This window comes from Lycorma delicatula, chromosome 12 (assembly GCF_047948215.1).
Source record: "Lycorma delicatula isolate Av1 chromosome 12, ASM4794821v1, whole genome shotgun sequence".
Classification (NCBI taxonomy): domain Eukaryota; kingdom Metazoa; phylum Arthropoda; class Insecta; order Hemiptera; family Fulgoridae; genus Lycorma; species Lycorma delicatula.
Genome location: NC_134466.1, coordinates 32,625,407 through 32,647,912, shown reverse-complemented (window position 1 = coordinate 32,647,912; position 22,506 = coordinate 32,625,407). Strand labels below are relative to the sequence as shown.

General features: G+C 29.2%; 1 long non-coding RNA gene across 1 annotated transcript; it reads right to left on the bottom strand.

Annotated features, from left to right (window-relative positions):
* Positions 1-3,772: 3,772 nt before the first annotated feature.
* LOC142333084 (uncharacterized) lies at positions 3,773-21,264 on the bottom strand. Its single transcript, XR_012758518.1, has 3 exons — positions 21,116-21,264; positions 20,287-20,441; positions 3,773-4,068 (listed from the first exon to the last, which is right to left on the bottom strand). It is a non-coding gene; the product is annotated as an uncharacterized LOC142333084 (long non-coding RNA).
* Positions 21,265-22,506: the final 1,242 nt, after the last annotated feature.

Genomic DNA, 22,506 nt, shown 5'->3' with positions numbered 1-22,506 from the left:
ACCTGAATTTACAAGGTTTCTTCTCAATTATATGTCATATATATCATCCTCATCTCATTGGGGTTGCTTATTGTTCACCAGTTGAACAGATTGCAACGTACATATTAGGAAAATAAAAGTATTAATATTTTAAATAAAAACTCAACTATAACAATAAATATATTCATAAACCGTTTGCATTCGTACTCGGCTTAAATTTTTAACCATCTTTGTACATAAATTCTTAGGTAGTGCATTAATATCGTACTTGATTGTAGTTTACTAACAAGAAAAATAAATAATAAAATTTCTCTGATTTTGATTTTATACAATATTCATATTTTATATTCAATTTCATAAACAAGGTGTAATGTAACACTTCATTATTTCAAATATAATATTAATACAATATCTATATTTTAAATGTATCTTAACTTTAACATTGTTATTTTTTTTTCTTTTCTTACGTCGTAAAGAATATTTACAGTTAATATAGTTTGTGAAATATGCATAAATTTTATATTCAGAGATGTAATTCTCCTTTGATATACCCATAAATTACTGAAATAACAGTTAAATCTAAATATTACATCTACTAAGCTTTCAAGAAATATAGAGAGAAAATTTGTTGTATTTAGTAAAAGAAGACAAGTTCCGTGAATCTTATGGAATTTATTCTATCAATAAAAATAGGAAATGGAAGTAAATCAATAAAAAAAATCAAATTAATTTTTTTAAAGATACATTTTTTTTTCACCGACTTCAAAAAAGCAGGTTATATATTGGACCGGTATATATTTTTTTTATGTTTGTTCACGCATAACGTTTCTCTTCTTAATCCAATTGATATAAATCTTGTTGGAATCGATGTAGCTGTTTTTCCCGGTGATATCACAATGTTGAAAAAACTTTTTAAACACAAAATTCCGGTCTGAGAATTGACAAAAATGTTTTAACGCCGTAGGGAGGGTAGGTTGGGACAGTGGAAATTCTGATATTCTAAATGTGTGTGTCACGGTAGATGATATTATATGTTCTTCTGAAGTTAATGAAAGTTTCTATACAAGATATGTAGCACCGTTAATAAAAATCATCAAAAATTGAGATATCTCGTTTCAAAGCTTTAAAATTCAAACTGGAAAATTATAATTGGATTGAATTCCAATTCGCCAAAACGCAAGTTATTTTATAAATCAGTGAACTCTATTTCACTGATTTATAAAATTTGTGTCATGATCATTGATAGCTCACAAAATGAAAACTGATATCACAATTTTTATTTTGCTTCACAGCCAGGAGGTTAAACAAAGTATAACAATGGCCGGCCTTTAACTGGAGGCAGCTGCATTATATCACCAAAAAGGACCATATTAACTCCACTGAATAACTTATCATTATTAATCAGTCAAAAAAATTGTTAAATAATTATTTTTAAAAAATGGAACCGAAATCAAAATGCGCTAAAATGTATGAAATAATTTCGTCCAAACACTTAATTAATTCCTTAGATATTCTGGATCGGCGCCAAAATACATGATCATACTTGTGGTACATGAATGGACCTATAGATGGCGTAAATAATTAATAGTTGTAAACTGAAAAGCAATCAAAGCACATAAATATGAATTCCGCTGATGTAATATCGGTGTTGGTTTTTATGAAGTATACGTATACAGTAGTTTTATTAACCATGGCCCTGATGTAATATCGGTGTTGGTTTTTATGAAGTATACGTATACAGTTTTGTTAACCATGGCCCGTTGGTATAAGCATGTACAGTTAATATATAAAAAACTGTTTTCCAACAATTGAATTTGAAACGTTCAAGCGCTTTCAGAATAAATTTCCATTCTCAGGAACTCATGTAATTTGTCATATTTGTAACCATAATCAAAAACTTCACATGTTAATCTTTTTGCATTACAACAGTTGGTCACAACGTAATGTCGTCAAGTCAACATAAACGTCCTGTCAACGTGGTTCTCTCAACTGTTATGCTAACAGTTGACGACCAGCTATTTTAATTACACAAATATTAAAAATACAAAAAAATTATCATGTAAATTTTTGATTATGATTACAAATATGACGAATTACACGAGTTTCTGAGGATGGAAATTAATTCCGAAAGTGCTTGAACGTTTAAAATTCAATTGTTGGTAAGCGGGTTTTTTATATATTAACTATAATTGTACACGTTTAAAATATTACAGAACAAATTTATATTATATCTAGAAATTAAGTTTTCTGGAAGAAGGCGCTGATTCAAAAAAGTGTCTAAGAAATTAATTATTTGGACGAAATTATTTCTTACATTTTGATGTCGGTTCCATTTTTTTTTTTAAATAATTATTAAATGAGTTTAAAAAAAAATTTAGATACTTTTTTTAAAAATTACTTCAATGATCCTTTATCCGTTCTACAGAGAATTGTCTTCTGGTGGTACCCAAGTAAATTCATTCCAGATGAATTAAATAAAAGATTCTGAACAAAAATAATATTTTTTTTTTTATATGATTTCAATAAGTTTGTTTACGTGTGTGAAAATTTATAATTAAAATTTTACAATTATAATTTTTTTTCGTAATGTTATGTGTTTAATGTGCAGCTATTTAAACAATATCAAAGTGTAAATTCAGGCAAATAAATTTTAAGAGTTAAAGTAATAATAATATACATTATTTAGGAATAATATCCTATATTATAATCCAATATTTATATAATCTAATTATTATAGCTTAAGTGTTTTATTAAATATAACCCTATTTATATAATAAGAAATAATTTTTCACACTCTAAGAACACCTCATTTAGAGAAAAATAATTTTACTAAACCAAATTTAAATAAATTGAAATACGTAGTGTCCCACAAAGAAACAGAGAAACTTTCAGGACATGTTCTACTAGTAAAAATAATGAAAAAATTTCACATAAACATAGGCCTGGAAACGCTTTGTTTTCGATATCGGCTAGCGAAAAATTTCGTCTGGATTTCAGCTCTTCTAATAAAAAGAATTTCTACTTTAATTTTTGGAACCCAAATTAAAAAGTAAATTTGGAAGTTTCTTACGTAATTTAAGCTGAGAGGATAAACATGTATCAAAACTGTAACTCCAGTAGTTTTTAAGTTATATAACGTAAAACACAAAATTCGGTATCTATAAACAAGTTTTTTTTAGGTTTGTAGTACAATGGCTTTGTTAACGTCTAATAAATGCGAAAGATTTACTAACAAAACTTGTAGAGAATTTAATTTTGAAAAAATTAATATAAATATAGCCAATAAAAAGTAAATAAAAACTTTTATAAATCGGTTTTTTATTTAAGCAAAATATACGAAAAATACAATAGGACTTCTTTTTATTAGAAGAGCTGAAATCCGGAAGAAATCTTTCCCTAAACTCGAAAACAAAGCGCTTCCAGACCAATGCTTATATGAAAATTTTTCATTATTTTCCCCAGTAAAGTATGTTCTGATAGTTTCTTCGTGGGACGCTAAGTATAAAAATTAAATTGACATAAAAAAACCTTACTATTTTTTCCTTTCTTCTTCATACTGAATCTTTGAAGTCGACGCCATTTTTATTTAAAATACAGGAAAGCCAGGAAAAAAACAAAGCATAAGATTTGCAAAAGTGAAACACCATAGTTATTACCAAAAGTGATAAAAATATGTAGAGAAACTACTCCAAGTTAAAGCATTATAAAACCAAAGAGATAAATGTGTACATTTTCTAGTTTTTAAATAAATTTAACAAAAGGAATAAAAATAAATAGTTATTAATCGTGTGCATTAGAGTTCTTTAAATTGACTGAATACATTTTTATTTTTATCTAAACTTTTTTAAGTAATTTTTTCGAATTTTTGCTTGAAAATCAAGTAAAATATCCACCTCCAAGACTGAGTAATCTCCATGAGCAGGTAGCCTCCTCCTACGTGACTAAGTAGTCTTTCTTCATGACCTCCGTGAATAGGTAGCCTCTCAGCATTTTGTGCGGTGTCCCGGGTTCAAATCCTGGTCAGGCATGACATCTTTTCATACGCTACCAATTTCCAAAGGGCCAATAATCATAGCTGTGATGTTCGCTCTTTAATGACAAAAAATAATAAAAAATAAAATATCTTAGCTTAAAGATTTGGATCAAGCTTCATATCATTATTCTTTAACTAGCACAAGAAAAAATAAAATTAAAAATTTTAGTAAACCCACCATCAAAAAAACGGAGTAAAAAAGTATTATAAGTCATATCTGATTTAGACCAGCGCAAATTATTTAATAATCCACATACTAATATAGTCTTTCTGGAGTTAGAAAAACTTAGAAACATTCAGAAGCCGTCCTTTTGAAGAAACATATCTACTGCAGTGGCTCCTGGCGTCTTATAACCGTAAAATTAATCTAAGAACCTGCTCTGAGGTCATACCTATGTAATGCGAAAACCCGCATCGAAATGCGGCTAGTAGTTTTTGAGGAAAATGGTAACAGACATACACACACATACATACATACACACACACACACACACACACACACACACACACACACACACACACACACACACACATACACACACACACACACACAACACACACACACACACACACGCACACACAAAACCTCTTACCCCAAAACGCATATATCGTCTCCATTCTGTCATGGGTAAAATAGAAACACTTTTACAAAAAGTATAACAGGGTTTATTAAACTGTTGTTGGCAATCTCATTTAATAAAATGTGTATAATGAAAATGCTGGATGATGATCTTTCCAGGAACCTTTTACATTTTTTTGAATTTACTATTTAGTTTTATAATTCTACTCTTCAGTTTTTTATAGTTCTTCGATTTTTATTTTATATTTTTTTTATGTTTGTAGAATTTCTTAGCGTATATCATTTTTATTATTCAGGTATTTATGAGTCAATCGTACATGTTTAAAATTTTCTTTATATCTATTTTAAAGATTCTGTTTGAATCAAAAAATAATTTTGTTTTGCTCTGATCCTTTTACAATTTAAATTTTTATCAATATATAAACGTCATGAAGGTATAGAGAAAGAAATATGATTCAAATTTTATTTATTCTTAAAGCAAAAACTATCCAATTAAAGTCATAGTATGGTAAATGAGTTTTTTAATGGGTGAAAAATTTCAAGTCTCACCAGGATTTGAACCACAGAATTGGCTTAAAAAAAAGTAAAAGTAATAAAGTAAAGGATTGTTTCTTACATCTATAAAATAATATGATTACAGGAAAAAATAAAGTAAATAAAAATTTTGAAAAGAACTGATTTCTTCCATAAAATCTCTGCAGCGAATAACATTTTTGCAAGGAAGTAAACGAATAAATGTCTGAACAACTTGACCACCTATGCGGTTAAGAGGTTTGGGTAGAATGTTAACCTCCGCTCTGATCTGAAAAGCAGATGCATAACATTTCAGTTTACGAAGGACGTTTAATACTATAAATAAGAATAAAAGTTCCATTATCAAGACAATTTTTAAAAAAGCCTTCCACAAAGCTTTGCAGATTTTACGTCTTCATTCAAAAAATTTCCAATTTTCTAGTTTAGGGAATCAATTTAAACAAAAATCCACATTCCATATCTTCAACTGAGAAAGTTATTCTGAAAGAAAAGGCAATTTAAGTATTTACAAGCAATCTAAAAGACTGAAAAAAATTAAAAATTTCTAAAATTTAGAAAAGGCTATTTAAGTAAAATATAATAGAGTGTACCGAACAACACCAAAAATATTAAAATTGGCCCAGTTGAATTTTAGAAATAAATGTAGTTTTATAAAAATCTTAGCCTTTTTATGATGTTTTATTTTAGCCTTTTAATATGATAAATGCCATGCGTGACCAGGAATCGAATCCGAGACCGGCGTATGAAAAGCTGAGACGCTACCACTCCACCACGGATATAGAAAATTTTTATTTATACATATTTTTTTAACAAGTCTTCGTTATATAACATGGTACAACGTATATGAAATAATTTAAAAAAAAGAAATTTGTTTCAAATTGAATTCTGCTGTATATATATTTTATCTTACTTTTTTCATGTTCAGCTTCCGGGAATTACCGTTCAGGTATTGCTTCAGAGGATGAATGAGGTGATATGTATGAGTGTAAATGAAGTGTAGTCTTGTACAATTTCAGTTCGACCATCCCGGAGATGTGTGGTTAATTGAAACCCAACCACCAAAGAACACCGGTATCCACGATCTAGTATTCAAATCCGTATAAAAGTAACTGCCTTTACTAGGACTTGAACGCTGGAACTCTCGACTTTCAAATCAGTTAATTTGGGAAGGCGCGTTCACCACTAGACCATCCCGGTGGGTTACATATATTTTATCTGAGTTGTATGAAAATTTCATTACTGTTGAGGTGCGATGAAGGGGATGTTTAATCAACAGACTTCCTCCTCCATTCTTGAGTAACCTATTCCAGACATCTTCAATCATTTCCAGGTACTTCTAAATGGTTACGGATAAGATACTTCACTTTTCACATTTTACTCCACCTTTAAACAAAATTATTATTTCTAAGATCCTTCTCCCGCTATTTTACAGGAGCTTATTAGATTATCAAATACTAGATTATATATCAATTTTTCAATTCGGATACCTTATTATAAAAAATAAAAAATGGAGCATAGCAGAAGTAATTTCACAAAAGTCACCATACAGTGATGTGTGGTGACTCTATGTAGATTAGACGATACTGATAATTATTTATTATTATTTTTGACACTAGTTAAACATTTCATAATTAACTACGATCAACAATTCTGTTTTTTTAATAAATTATAATGTTCGCTTTCCTAATTTAACTTCATTTTAGAGGTCACTTGTTAAATTCAGTATAAAATGACCGAAATCTGATATCAGTTCTTCATAGAATGACTCGTACTATTTTTGCAAAGAGATGACGTCAAAAATTGTAATTTAAACAAATAAATAATATTTCATTCAGTAGTAATATTTATTCTATAACAACTCGGGAATAAAAAACCATTTAATGTTTGAAATTTACTGAAATTATGAATACAGTAAAATTTAAGAAATTTAAATCATCTTTGTATGAGAGTGATGTAAACAAATTAGTATTTGTGGAAACGAAATTTAAGCCAAGTAATAAATCTGTGACATCATTTTAGACTTAGATTGATATGATCACTTTGTTAACTAAATTAGTTTTATGTTACATGACGAGATTATTGATCAAACTTTAAAGAAATTATTTTTGATAGAATAATATTTCTTTACAATCAATAATAGAAATTTTACAATTTTTTTTTTTTCATTTCCTATTATTTTATTAAAAAAAAATACTGAATGGTTATTCAAATAAAAACTGTAAATAGAAAAGCTTGTAAACCGTTTACAATTGAAAAAAATTAAAATTAGACGCTGTTTCAATTGCAAAACCATGATTATCAGTAGAATAATAGAGAACTTGTACAGGCATCAAGGAGATCTGTTAGTCCTTCAGAATTAGTAAAGTTTTTGTGTAATTTATAACCTAGTTCTAATATGTATCTTTTTGAATGAAAAACTGATAAAATTTATTCCATTATTTAACAAGTCCAATTGTCATTCTCTCCAGACCTGCTAAACTTTTTGAATAGATTTTGTGTAGACACATATTCATCCATACCATCATATCTTGTATTATGTCTGGCTTCAGGTTCCTTGTGTCTTCCATTCATTTCTGTTCCCAGCCTTTTCTTTCGTTCCCTTGTAGTTATCAATCTTCACCTTATCTATTAACTTCATCCTTCTTCTTCCTTGCTTCCTTTCTCCTTCTACTGAACCTATACAGTTGTCAAGATTTAATTTTCTCTAACTATAAATTCCCACCAATTTCTTTTTATTTTTTGTATTTCTCACGTAAGTTTCTTTATTCTTTAATTCCGTTATTTACTTCCTCAATATTCATTGTATCACTCCATCCTTCTCTACATCCATATTTTTTTTTAAAATTAAAATTATATTATTCCATATAAAAAATCTCAAATCTTTCTACCGTCAAACTTAAAGAATTTTTTTGAACGTTTCAATTTGATAAAATCTACATTGACTTCGCCAAAGCATTTGATAAAGTAAACCTTATCTTATTAAATTAAATTTTTTAATAAGTAAACTTATTAAAAAAGTTGTACGGTTTAAATTTCTTCTATGATTTGTGTCCTCTCGTTTACATTTTATAGAATTATATTATTTAGAAAGTCAAAATATTGATGATGAATTAGTTTAGATTAAGTTTCGAATATATTTATATAAAAGCGAATTGAAATGTTAAATTTAAAAAAAAAATTTGATAGGAGAGCAAATTTTAGTTATTATTTCATCAGGGTAAAGCATTTTCATCAAGATATTTCTGAAAAATAATACTTCAAAATATAAAATGATTAAACCTTTAAAAAGGAAAAACATCTTTAATCTATTTTAGCCACATATTCTTAATTTTGCAAGAAAAACCTGTAGAAATAAACTAATGTAGAACTGAAAACATTGTAACAAGAAAATAGAATATTTCGAAGTAAATTAAGATTATTAAAGTACGGAAACATTTGCGTAGATGGTCTTTTGCATTGCTAATCTCAAAAGATCGATATTTTTAACGTCTAACATGAAATACAAGTATCGATTTTGCGGCATATTATAGTTATATTATAGACAAATCGCATTGAAATTTTAAATTTAATATAAACCATGTTGCCCTAAGTAACATCTGCTTTCAGTTAACTGTTTTCAATAATTTTATGTTACGTTACTTTACATTAATGAAATACTTGAATTTTATTATTAGTTATTTAAAGAAAAATTGTAATATTAACTTAAAGTTTTGCAAAAAAACAAACTGCCTAATCTTTTTTCAATACTGCAAATTTATCATTGTGTAACTTCACTAAGAGATTAAATAAAGAATTAATATTTAAATTTGATTTAAAAACAAGTTTACATTAGTTGTTTTATAAACATTTTTTAACGGGACAATTTGAATAAAGAGTCTTATAAACAAACAATCTTTATTTTAACTCACTTCTATATAAAGTGACGTCTTTGTAATTCGTTCCCGTTAATTACAAAAACTACTGACCAATCATTACGAAATTTTAACTGTAGCTTTCTTATGACTACCGGATTGTTTACCACAGTTCAAATCTCACTAATTTCGCTGCTGTACAACATAAATAAGGAGAAACCACTTGCGTAATTCTGCGTTAGAATATCAACTTTTCGTTTCCGACGCCCTCGCCATTTCGCAGTCAGAAACGCACTGATTTTCAGAACGCAACGCACAATATTTGTTCGGTGAGACCCTTATTATAGACCCTTCTCACAAGCATCAAGTTACAACTCGCTCATCAATGTGACTCACTGCATCACCGGTAGGCCACAAACATAATCGGCTTAGATTCGACTTTCAATTCGGCATTAGTATTTTCATAACGCCTAGATCGGCGAAGTCATAGATAGAAAGAAGTTCAAGGGCTATTAGAATTTATGATTGTAGACACCATAAATGTAGCTCAAAGACTTAAAGAGCATCCTATACGATTGGCTCAAAATTGAATTCAACATTTGAGGAAATATATTATAAGTTGTGAATAGCGATAACTTTGAGAGTAAGAGCCCACATATAGTCACTAAAAAATTACTTCCAATTTTTCAAGCTCTATAGTATATATTGCAGACGTGGGCGCGATGGAGATGCTAGCATTTAAATTAACAACAATTATTTTATTAACAAATGATTATAGAATATTTTACAAATTATTTTTCTTTTTAAAGAATACATTAAATAAAAAGGTAATAGTTTCGTGAGATATTAATTTTTTCACCGGAAAAAGGTAAATGCAGAGTAAGTTAAGTAATATCGTTGATTAGGTTTGGTAAATTATTAAAAAAAGGATAAATTCAGTTTAAAATAAAAAAAAAGTATAAAATATATTCAGTTTCATTCATTTACACTTTAACATTTACATTTTCAATTTGCGTCACCTATCTCTTTGAGTATGTGTATGTAAGCCAGGGAGAAATGGGTAGGGCTCTACTTGTGAGTGGGTGTTATTTTATTTAATATATATTTTATAGAGAATAATAAGATAAAATTTATCCGTAAAAACCTGATACATTATTGTTTAATATACATAATGTCGCTCAGCCAGGCATCGCTTCGCTCTGCGCTTTGAGGAATAAAAGGAGATTTAGTTTTTGAATCCGATTTATTTATCGTAATCATGAAAAAATATATAACTTTAGTTATAAAATTCATTAAAATTTTACAAAATAATTGTAACTGTTTTTCACACAACCCATGAGGTACAGCCAAATGTACGATTTTTTTTATAGTTTTGAAAATTTTTTCAAGATACGATTCATTTTTGCGTGCCTCACATTAACTTGTATATTAGGAAAAATTCCGTAAATAAAAGATTTTTACTATTTTTTTTTCCAGTAATTTAATTATTCGTTTCGAATTCTTATTTCTATTTCATAATTTTAACGATAGCTATCGTCGTACTCCTATCAAATACGCTGTTTGAATTTTTAAACTTGGTCGTATCGTTCCGGAGATACAAACGAATTTCGGAATAAGAGAATGACCGGGTAACCGGATAACCGGATCGTCGAGAGTATATCTTTTGTATGCAGACGTTAGTACTTATACTGCTAGCAAATATGGTGTTTGAAGTTTTAAAACTGGTCAAACCGTTCCGAAGATATAAGTAAATTTCGGAAAAATAACGGATAACCGAATAATCAAATGATCCAACGTACATATTTTTTATGCGAACGTTAGCAATCATCATGGTAAAAAATAAGGCTTTGAATTTTTTAAATTGGTCATACCGTCTCATAGATATAACTGAATTTTGGAATAAGATAATGTCCAGATAGCCGGTTAATTGAAAGTATAAAAGAGAAAGATAAAAACCATCCTTGTAATAAATAGAAACTTTTTGCCGAATTAAATTTTTTTATACATATATGGTCCTTAATCTTGCATTTCAAAGAAATCAACTCCTTTTATATATATATAGATTAATGATTATTCTTTTTTTTCAAAAAAGATTATTTAGGAGCAAGTATGACTTTTCGGAACTGTATGGACAATTCTATCTTCAACTCTATGCAAAAAATGAAAACAAAACACATTCTGTCAAGCTTAAATTTGGTTTCGATTATTTTCCTACTACGTGAAATTTCTTTCATATTTCAAAATAAGACATTATTTTCTACATAAAACTCTATGCCTAAACAAATTTATGTTGAGCTAATTTTTTTTAAAACTATTTATATATTATATATCAACGGAAGAGATGTGATGAACAAAATGTATCACAGTTTATTTTTATTTAGTATTCTTAATAGAGTTTCGTATCTTATTGAATTCATCCTATAGAATTCATAGTAGGATATAGACAATATCTTGTATCTCGTATTAAAATGGGATCCATATAGAAAAACAGAAATCGATCAAGTTACCGACTTCGTTAATCGATTTATTTTCAATCGAAAACACACGGGATTTTGATCATACTAGACCGGTCTTATTTAACAAGTATACACCTGACAACCAGACGACATGTATTAACGAATCAAGATTTTCCGCTGGTGATCGGTACATTCCGATGCCTACGTTATGGTTATAGTTCAATATTTTATGAAGAAAAACAATCACATAAATAAAAAAATAAATTATTAATATATATATATATATATATATATATATATATCGATTAAAGAAATAAATATATATTACAAGTATAAATAACAAGTACAAATAATAAATATATAATAATATAACAAGTATACAGCTGACCACCACGAGACATGTACTAACGAATCGGGATTTTCCGCTAGTGATCGGCACATCCCGATGCTAAGCTAAGTGGGACACACACACGCGCGCGCGCTCACACACACACATACAAGTGTCTTTTAGTAGGATAGGATTTAAAAATACGATTTTAATTAATATTTACCGGTAATATATTAAATATTTTGTTTAACATGTGTAACCATTTAGTATCATCAATAAATTGAAGTAGCATTTATTTTGTGGTTAAACTAAGAGTTTAACATTAAAAACAAAACAAAAAAAATTTCTCCCTAGTTTACTTTTTAATCAAGAAAATTTACTATAATTGCAAAAAATGTTTAACGTAAACTATTAAAAGACATAATGTTATCTGATAGTCGGATCATATTAGATTTGTTATTTTTCAGTATATATTTATATAGATAAAATTAATTTAATTTTATAATAAGGAATTAAACTGACCTGATCATTTTAAATTCATTCTCTTTATGAAATTAGGGAACAAAATTTTTCATTACATGTTAAAAATATTTGCTCGTACGTTTAATGAAAATGAATCTGCTACAATTTTTTTTTTCTTAGGTTAAAATAAGACGTAAGAAATAAAAAGTATTACATTCTCGGCGAGTATTACTATATTAGGTATATTAAAGGGAAGCCACCGGGTTGGTCTAGTGGTGAACGCGTCTTCGCAAATCAGCTAATTTCGAAGTTGAAAGTTCCAACGTTCAAATCCTAGTAAAGGCAGTTACTTCTAAACGGAATTGAATACTAGATCATGGATACCGGAGTTCTTTGTTGACTGGTTCTCAATCAACCACACATTTCAGAAATGGTCGAACTGAGATATTACAAGACTACACTTCATTTACACTCATACATATCATCCTCATTCATCCTCTGATGCCTCATTCATACCTGGCGATGATTTCCCGTGGCTAACAACAGGAAAAAAGGTATATTAAAGGGGAAAGTATGGTGATCATTTTAAAAATGGAGAATCGGTTATACTGAAAATTGTTGTGCTTTATCCAACTAGTTGACTTAGATAAAAAAATGTATGTATGTGCGTTCAGATGTGCCTTTGTGTGTCACACTGCGTTTAGCCTTTCATCTCGGGACTGATCAAACGGATCGGCTTCAAATTTGCCTCAAGTATTTCTATATATGGGGCATTGATTATTTTTTTTTAATTCATTAACGGGTTAGAGGAAACGTGAAAAATTAATTTTGATTTTCTTCAAAAACATTTTAGAGAAAATATTATTAAAGCAAATTCTATTTGCTTAAAAAAATATTAACTTATAAAAATACTTACATATAAATAATAAAGTTTTTTTTTTCAAAAACTCAATCCCCACGTTTTAAGATTGTAATATGTTTTTTGTTCTTTACTCTATCTCCCTTCGGATTTAATATTTTTCAACAAATTTTTGAAAGTTTATACATCTTACATAGAGTTAACAATAAAAGTTTACAAATTTTTAAAAATATAAAAAATTGGGCTGAAAACCTATTCCCAATCCGTGTAAGTGTTCTAGGGAACGGATTAGACTGATTTTTTATCCTGCATGGAATAACTCACAGATATGGTCATCAAGCGTCATCGGAGTTCAAACTTGATTCTTCTTCAGAAATCCTCATATATTCCTTAACTTCGTTAACTCACAGGAAAATCACTTTGAAGTTAATGTTTGATTACAAATCTGTGGGCCATTCCGAGCAGAATAAAAAGAATCAGACCGATCCGTCCAATAGAACATCTGGACGAACTGAAAGTAGGTTTTAAGCCGTTTTACCTGTTGTAAGAAAGGAAAGAGAAAACCAAGGAGGTTGGGGTGATACCTGTGGTAAATAGAGTAGGTTTTGCAGATTTTTAAAAATATATATATATAACATTACTTTGTAATAATAATTTTGTAGAGCAGCAAGGGGCTACTATTAAATGTTTAAAAAATTTCTTATGTTTTATAATTACATGAGTTTTATTATTACCCGTTAGGAAAGTCGCTCTGCAGTATACATTAGAATTATATGATGCACTTGGTTCTTTCGGCATTAGTTTGGTTGCCCTGTGGGTTCGTTTTAAGACCAAGATACCGGACTTGCTACCGCACATAAAGCTGTAACAAAAGAACTAAAACTTTTCCCCAACAAAGTAATGTGTGTTTAAGAACTGAAACCTACAGATCATGCCGAAAGACTAGATTATTGTCAATGATTTAAACGTTATATTGACCACAATTCCATAGCTATCCTCGGCATTACGTTTTTACAGTTGAAGCGTGGTTTCATCCGGGAGAGTACATTAATCAACAAAATACACTATGTTGGTTGACAACTAACCCCATGATTTACACGAACAATCTTTACACGAAGCGAAAATTGGAATCTGGGTCGGTGTGAGTGGAACGAGTATTGTGGGTTCAATTTTTATTGAAAATACAGTTAATAGTGGTGTTAGTTATTCTGTTGTTTTAACAAACTTCATTAGTCAGTATACAGAAGTGGAAATCAATCACGGTTTGTTCCAACAAGCTGGTACCACAGCGCACACAGTTAACAGGTCAAAAATTTTTACGAAATGTCTTTGGTAAATCATTTCGAGGTGTTTGTGGCCTCCACGATCGCCCGATCCGATTCCCCCAGGTTACTTTCAATAGCGAAACAAACAGTGTATCGCAACAGATCACACATGATTGACGAACTAAAAATCGCAAAATAACTGCATACGTACGAGACATTCCAGTATATCAGCTGGTTAAAGTGATTGAAAACAAACTGATACGTGTGCAGTGGAGCAGTTGATGTTAGAGGAGGTCATTTTCAACACATTTTATAAACTATTCCAGTCACTTTAATATTCGTTTCAACAAAATAATTAAATAAAAATAAAAAGTAATAAAGAAAGTTTCGTCATTATACTTCCGTAATTCCAGTGAACAGCAACTACTTTCCGAACGCATTGTATTTTGTATCATATTATAATAAAAATGTTATCTTTATAAATTTTATTTGTATATTAGTCGCTAATTTAAATAAGCAACAAAGTTTCAACTTCTAGTCTTCATGATACTTGTAATTTTTTTTAAATTAGCAATAAGCATATAAAGTGTTAAAATATTTTATTTTAAGATTTTAATTTCATATAAATCTTTTTTTGAAAAGTAAATTTTGAAAAAATAATTTGTGTTTGTGTATTTTATTTTGGTTACGTATGTAAATCTTTTATTTTATATTTAAAATTAATATGTCTTATGACTATTAAAAAATTTGTTTCTAATTTTATTAATTAATACATTTTTGTTTTTTTTTTTTTATAAAAAGATGTATTATTTTATTATAAAAATAAAAGTCAGATCCTTAATTTTTGAACTCTAAATTTTTCTGACGAAACCGGAAAGATTTAAATTTAAATTTGAGATCAATAACTAAATAACAGTTTATTTTATTACTTTTATAAATAAAAAATTAAATTTTTTAATATAATATAATAAAGATCTTATAATCATAAAACATAAGAAATTTTGAAACACTTTTTTGAGAGTTATTTAAATATCATTAATTTCATTATTATCATCATCGTCACTATTTTAAGATTATAATATTATAGAGTGTAGTATAGCATTATTATTACAGTTATCATCACCACTCCACCAATTTTTATGAAAGTGGTAGTACCACTGCTTTTCATGCAGAGATTCCAGGTTCTAGTTCCGGTTAGGCATGCCATTTTTCATATATTGCAACATTCTTGATCGTTCATTAGTAACTCTTATTGATTGTTTAAATAAATAAATATTTAATATTATCAATTTAATACAAAGATTGATCACGATAGAAATTTTTATACAGGTTTACGTATCATCCTTATCTCATTTTCAAATTTATCAAAACAAGATATCAAATAATCAACACATTAAATTATATTGCAAACAAAATTTTTAAAAAGTAATATTTACAAATTATGTTGTTTTTTCTGACAGATTTAAGTTATTACAAATTTTATATTGGCTTCTGCCTATCTTAATATAGATATTTTCGTTAATATCGATGTTGGTATAACGTTTTATAAGTAACCTAAATATCTTCGACGACATTATTCATTTATCATTTTTGAGAGATGGAAATATCCAAGGCTATTTACTAAACGTGCAAGAGTGCTTATCCCACATTAACATAAGGTTTTAGTAATTCTGCTCACAATCTTAGCCAACCGCTTTTGAAATAATTGTTATCTTATTCATTTTATTATCGTGTAGTTCAGAACGTTACATTTTCTTTCGTCGACTTGGGAATAATCATTACTGACAAAAAATTATTTCTTGAAAAACAAAGGTAACTGAAAAGCCGTTAGTCCAATAATGCCAAAATGGTATAGGAAAAAAGTTGTTATTATTATTAAAAATTTAACATAACAGATTTTTTTTTAATTTTATTCAAGTTAAATTTTAATTACATTAAAAATTAATCAAAAAAGTGTTTTTTTTTTTAAGATAGAAACCTAATAATAAAGATTTTTACCACTATTTAATAAAAAATTAGTATTCTTAATCTATTCAGTGTGTAAATAGCAATCAACACTGCTTGCCGCTATTGTAAATCGCAGTATAAGAATTCATTCTCATAGTTAACATAAGCTGTGAGTTTTACTGCATTTTAAATATATCAAATATATATGAGTTAACATTAACACCAAGTAAAAACCAAAAATTCATTTTTTTGTCAAAGGAAAAAATCACATAGGGTTAGATTGGATAACCTTCGGGTCCACCGCATACAAGCTCTGTAGTCGGGTCTATGCCGAAAAATCCAGTGGTTGGGAAAACATCACTCAACCAATTCCGTTTAGAATTATTTCGGTGAGAAAATGTACCATTTTGTTGACAAATAAGCAACTCCTGTTACGCTTGCTTCAGAAGAATAGAACGGCTGTAAAATTGCCTCAAGATTTTCTACTGAAAATATTTAATTTTCTTGAGTCCTTTTGCCTAAGGACATTAGGTGTGTTAGATTTTCCGCTAAGATGAAATGTTGACTCATCACTAAACACAATACCATCAAGAAAATCGTCATCTTCTTGCAGCAATATTTCGATTGCGAAGTTGGCATGCACAGCGCAGTCGCTAGACTTTAAAGCCTGTAACAGCTATAAACGGTATGGATGCATATGAAAGCTTTTCCTTTAAACATTCCACGCTGTCATCACTGGCATTGCTAATTCACAGCTGCCCTTTCTAACAATTGTTTTAGATCTACGCAGGGAAAATTCCCTTACAAATTCAACACTTTCTTCAGACAACCTTGGTTTCCAGTTTTCTTGACTTTACAGAAACATCTGATCGTTTCGAAGCGATTATGCATCGATGAATTTCATTCTCGCTTGAAGGATCACAACTTTCAACGAAACGCACGTTGAACTTCAACTTCAGATTCCCTTTTAAAAATTCACAAAACACACAAAGCTATCTGTTAAGAAGTTACCATCTTTGCTAGTTTTGCTATCAAGTGGAAAAATATGCAATTAATTTACATTCATGCATGCATCAAACTGTCCTTTAAGTTTTTTTTATTCTAGCCTTAAATCAATAATGTACATCTCTTCCAAGAGATTTTATAACAAATTAAAACTCCAATATATTTTTTGTACACCTGGTATTTTACTGATTGTTAACTTAAGTAGTTTATAGCTCGTATTTATTTTTTCTTTGATATTAACAATTATAACTAATCCTCTTTCAAAAAAAACGTAGAAATAGTAATTTCAGAAGTAAATTTTCGAAGTTACTATGTCCTAAATATAAATATGGGTATTACTCATGTAAATATGGGTATTGGTTGACAGGCGGCACGGTGAGCTCGGTTATTACGTGACTCAATGTTTTACGGGGCACGGTGCTTTTGAAGTTACTTGTACAAATCCCACAGAAGGTCCTCTCCCCGTTGCATGTATTGTGACGGGGAGGATGACGCAGAACACACCATATTTGCGTATAATGAATGGCAGAATCAGAGAAGCACGGCCGGGATTAATGGGTTTCAGATAGAGAATCTTTTGACATTTATTTTAGGGTCGGAGGCCAACTGGAGGAAGTTTGAGACCTTCGCGACCGAAGCTCTCATCACCAAGGTGGCAGAGGGGTAGAGAAGAGGGTTCTAGATGATGTCTGAGCAGGGAAGGACGGACAGCCCCATCCGTGAGTGGTCACATGCTTAGTTGTGCGACCTACAATGATCGGGTGGGGATTCCAGGAGCTAGTAGGTGGGGAAAAAGTTAAGACCGAGACCCGCCTGCGAGGGGGGTGCTGGGAACGGCATAGCCGGGCCTGGTTCTTCCCCTTCTCATGGTTAGAGGCAGGAAATGCTAATGACCGAGACCCGATCTTAGGAGGGCGGGCTGGGAACGATATAGTCGGGCCTGGTTACCGTCCGCCGGGGATTTGAGGCAGGCAATAGAAGATCCCGGCTGACCTGCCATGCCGGATTTTTAGCGCCGGTGGGTGGGGAGACCTTCTTTAAGTTAAAGGACACGGAGTTTGAAACTGAATAGCTAGTTATTTATCCATTTATTTTAGCAAAAAAACTGTTTCTATTTATAACTTCCAGTGAAATATTAATTTTTTAGGGTAAGAAAATAGCCAAACATAACCAGGATTCGATCACAAAACCTTCCGTATGAAAAGCAGAGGATAAAATTCTAAACTCTTCAGAGGATAATATGGTCAGCAATAATTTCAAATTATTAAAAGAATTAACAGAATAATTTATTCTATTTTCTGTAATTCTTTCTTTTTTAAAAATTTTAATAATTATAAGAATTAAATTTTTGAACTTAAAAATCAAATTTTTTCTATAGTTAAATATAAACAGAATGCACATTTTCTATCATATGTTGTTTTGATTAGGTATACTACATAATACTCCCAACTGCGCGTTATTTTTAGCATACGTATGATCAATATTTTTCAATATTAAGTCATAATTTAATATTTAATAACGTGTTTATGATATGTGTTAATAACGTGTTTATGATACAAAGAGGAAATACGTCAAATAACAGAACAAATTAAACGAGAAATTAATATAAGCATGAAAGACATCGATCGATGTTTATTATTTTCTCTTTGTAAAACGGATAATTAATTGTTTTTGTTAAATTTTTCAGTAACAAGTACATTAAAAGAGCTCTGCATAAATAGTAATTACAAATAAGAGAATTTTGTGTATAATTTATACATATTTATTAATTTTTATATACTAGCAACAGTGGGGACGGCGGTCTATATTGTCGCTTGCGTTTCCCGTCGTGATCAATTTTTTTTTATTTATGTTTTTTTAATCAACTAACTGGAGGGAAGCACATACAGTAACAGTGGCAATGTTTGATGATTGAGCCACCGCGTTGTACACCGTTGCACCCCTTAAAAAATCGAAATTAAAACAATCCTGTAAATGATTTATCGATATTTATCTGAAGAGTATTTGCAAACCCAAATCTATTGACTAACTCGTTTAGTACGGCCAGAAATGGAGAAAATTTGTAATTATTGTTCGAAAGTTTTTTACTTCTCTTCACTCCTTTCACGGTCCAATTTCAGAAAATGTATAAATTGATTTTTAGATACTCACATAAAGATTACACACACAGAAAATCAAGTGATATCTTCCTTTGTTACAGAGAAATTAAAAAAATAACCAAATAAAATTTAAAAATCCATTTTAACTCTTTAAATTCGGAATTTGAAAATATCTAGAAATTCAATCAAAAATACGCACACCAAAAATCAAACTGATATCTTCATTTGCTATCAAGAAATTAAAAAAATAGTAAATTTCATTGTTATTTCATTTTAACCGTTTAAACTCGGAATTAAAAAAAAAACCCTTTCTTACTTTGCGCTTACACCGTAAGACGAATGTGCATAAATATAAATTTAAATGTAGATTTTCGTCAATTTATCTTCAGCAGTTTTTGCTGGACGTTGATTATGAATGGTTCATAACGTGTTGGTTTATATATTAAGTCAATAAAACTGTATTGAACTGAAAATTAAAAAAATTACTTTATTTTTGTGTGATATTGTTTTTAAATCGGATCATTTAAAAATCAGAATTGAACTTACATGTTTAGTTTTTCTATTTAAATTAGTTTGAATAACGGTCTGGCATGGCATTCTTCATACGCTACAAAATTCCACTTCCATATTCACATAAGCTTGGTGATATCATCAAGAAAAAACCCAAAGACCAGGTTAAAAATAAAAAATTAATGCATGAGACTTATGTCAAAAGTGAACTAAATTTCTTTAGAATATAAAATGTGCAATTATAAGTACACATGTTATATATTACCCTAAGATTTCTTGATCTTTTTCCGATAATGCTTAGAATATCAGAATAGGTTTGAGCTAAATGTTATGTTATTATAATAATACTAAGTATTTACTCACTTTTCTTTAACTCACATTGTTTTTTTGTTTTTTTCACGTTTGTCCTCAAATCTTGAATCCTTAATTTAACATACTTCCTGACATTGCCGATTGATGAAATTTTTCAGTTACCAAGGTCGGGTCATAATACAATATTCCACCATTGCTTTTGCAATCATCCACATCCAAATCTAAATAAAACCTCCAATACTTTTGAAATCCAAACTAACCTGCTAATTAAACTCATGCAATATATGATAATAATTTTATTAAATTATGACTAAAATGTATAGTTTATAAAAATTTTTAATATTATTTTAAAATAAAAATGAAACAAAATCTTCAGTCTACAATGTTTTTGTTTTTTTTTACAACTGTTTAAAGTACAATTTTTTGTTAAAACCTTTTCAACTTAATATACATAAAAAAAAGTATAACAAAACAATATAACAACTTAAAATAAAATATGGTAAAAGAAGTTGTTCAATTTAGTAAAGAATAATGCTTTAAAATAACACAATAAAAAGATTTGAACTTTTATATTGATAAAAAAATTTAAGAAATTTGAATTATTGTTATAATTTTTTTTTCAATTTAAAAATAAAGATTTTTGTATTAACCTCTACTGTCATTTTTTTGTTATTTAAAAAGTAAATTACCTCTTTTTTGTTTTAAATACAGATTTTTTTTTTGTAATTTGCTTAACTATTATAGATTCATTAAAATAAAATTTTTTTGTAGTTCACCGGGTAATTTAACTTCTGTATAAATATTACAATAGAATTAAAATTCGTGCAAAAAGTGTTCAAATATACATTAATAAAAAAAATAATCATAAATAACAAAGTAAAATAAAACAACATACCATATTTACGTAAAGGAATGTAGCAATTAAGTTAAACAAAAATTTAAAAAATATATTCTATGATAGAAACAGAACTGTAGAAAATAGAGGTGGTGCGTATTACTCAAACGGAACACTTGAACAAACTCACTTGATAACAGTGTCACAGTATTTGCATAATAAATTCTGTACAACGATATAATGAAAAAAAAATATCTGCACACTGCAGTTGTCAGTTAAAAGCTTACTGATTCCACACATTCAATTGATGTACGATATAGAACTGTGTAATCCTCATTCATTCAAACCTACTGCAGTTGAAGGGAACAATGGGTGTGGATACATGCCACAACATATTTGTGATAGATTTTTTACAGACTTGTAAACAATAGAGAATTTCCATCCCACTCATACTTATTATTGTTTAAGAATTTACAACATAAAACAAAGATTTCGACAGATTCCTATGATTCCACAAAAAGGGAGTTTTTGTTATTCACGGTAAAGTTTTTATTAATGACATGTTAAATAAAACATTAAATTGTCTTCAGAAACTATTTAATTAATTAACTATTTTGATTTAAATTATTAACTATTTTATTTTTTTTTCATAATTTTTGAATATTATTGAATGATTAAAAATAAAACGACTCTATTTGAATCATTTTCATGCGAAAATTCAAAAAATTTAGTTAGAAAACTGTACAAAACAAACTACTGCTTTCCAAAAAAACCTTAGTCTATGCTTGGGTAGAAAAGTATCTTTACCTACATTGGGTTGTTGGGGTTTGTGAATTTATGAGGTTTTCTGATTTATGAGACTTGTCTCATTCTTCTATTCATTTCCCCCAAGCGTTAGGGCATTGTTTCTTTTCTTTTGTTTCAACAAACTAGGGCCGTATCAGGTGCATTCCTGCTAGACCGAAAGGCACTAGCACCAAGATCTGAAGCTGATCTGTAAGGATTGGAACGCAATCCACAATTCCTTCCATAAACAAAAACAATATATAACCGACAATAAACAAACAAATACCCGCCCGATAATGAGAAAGATCCAGTACCCAGGGACTGTTGTCCAAGTTCTGCAATTAATAGGGGGATATGTATCCCCCGCTATCCTTTCGTTGCGTTCCGTTATCTACTTTCTCGGTAGTCCTTTATTTATTATAATTATTATTATTAGCGCATAGGTTTCTCTCCCAAAAGGATATTTGCAAATGGCTTTTTTTTTCAAAGACTTTTTGTTTTAAAGACTTTTCGAAAATAAGTTACGGTATTACTTTTGGTTACTTACTCACGGTGGGATTGGCAGGAGGAATTGAATTTTCTCTACGTTCTGAGATATGAGGAGTACGAAAATTCCATTCACAAAAAAGTAATTTCCTTACATATATATATATATATATATATAT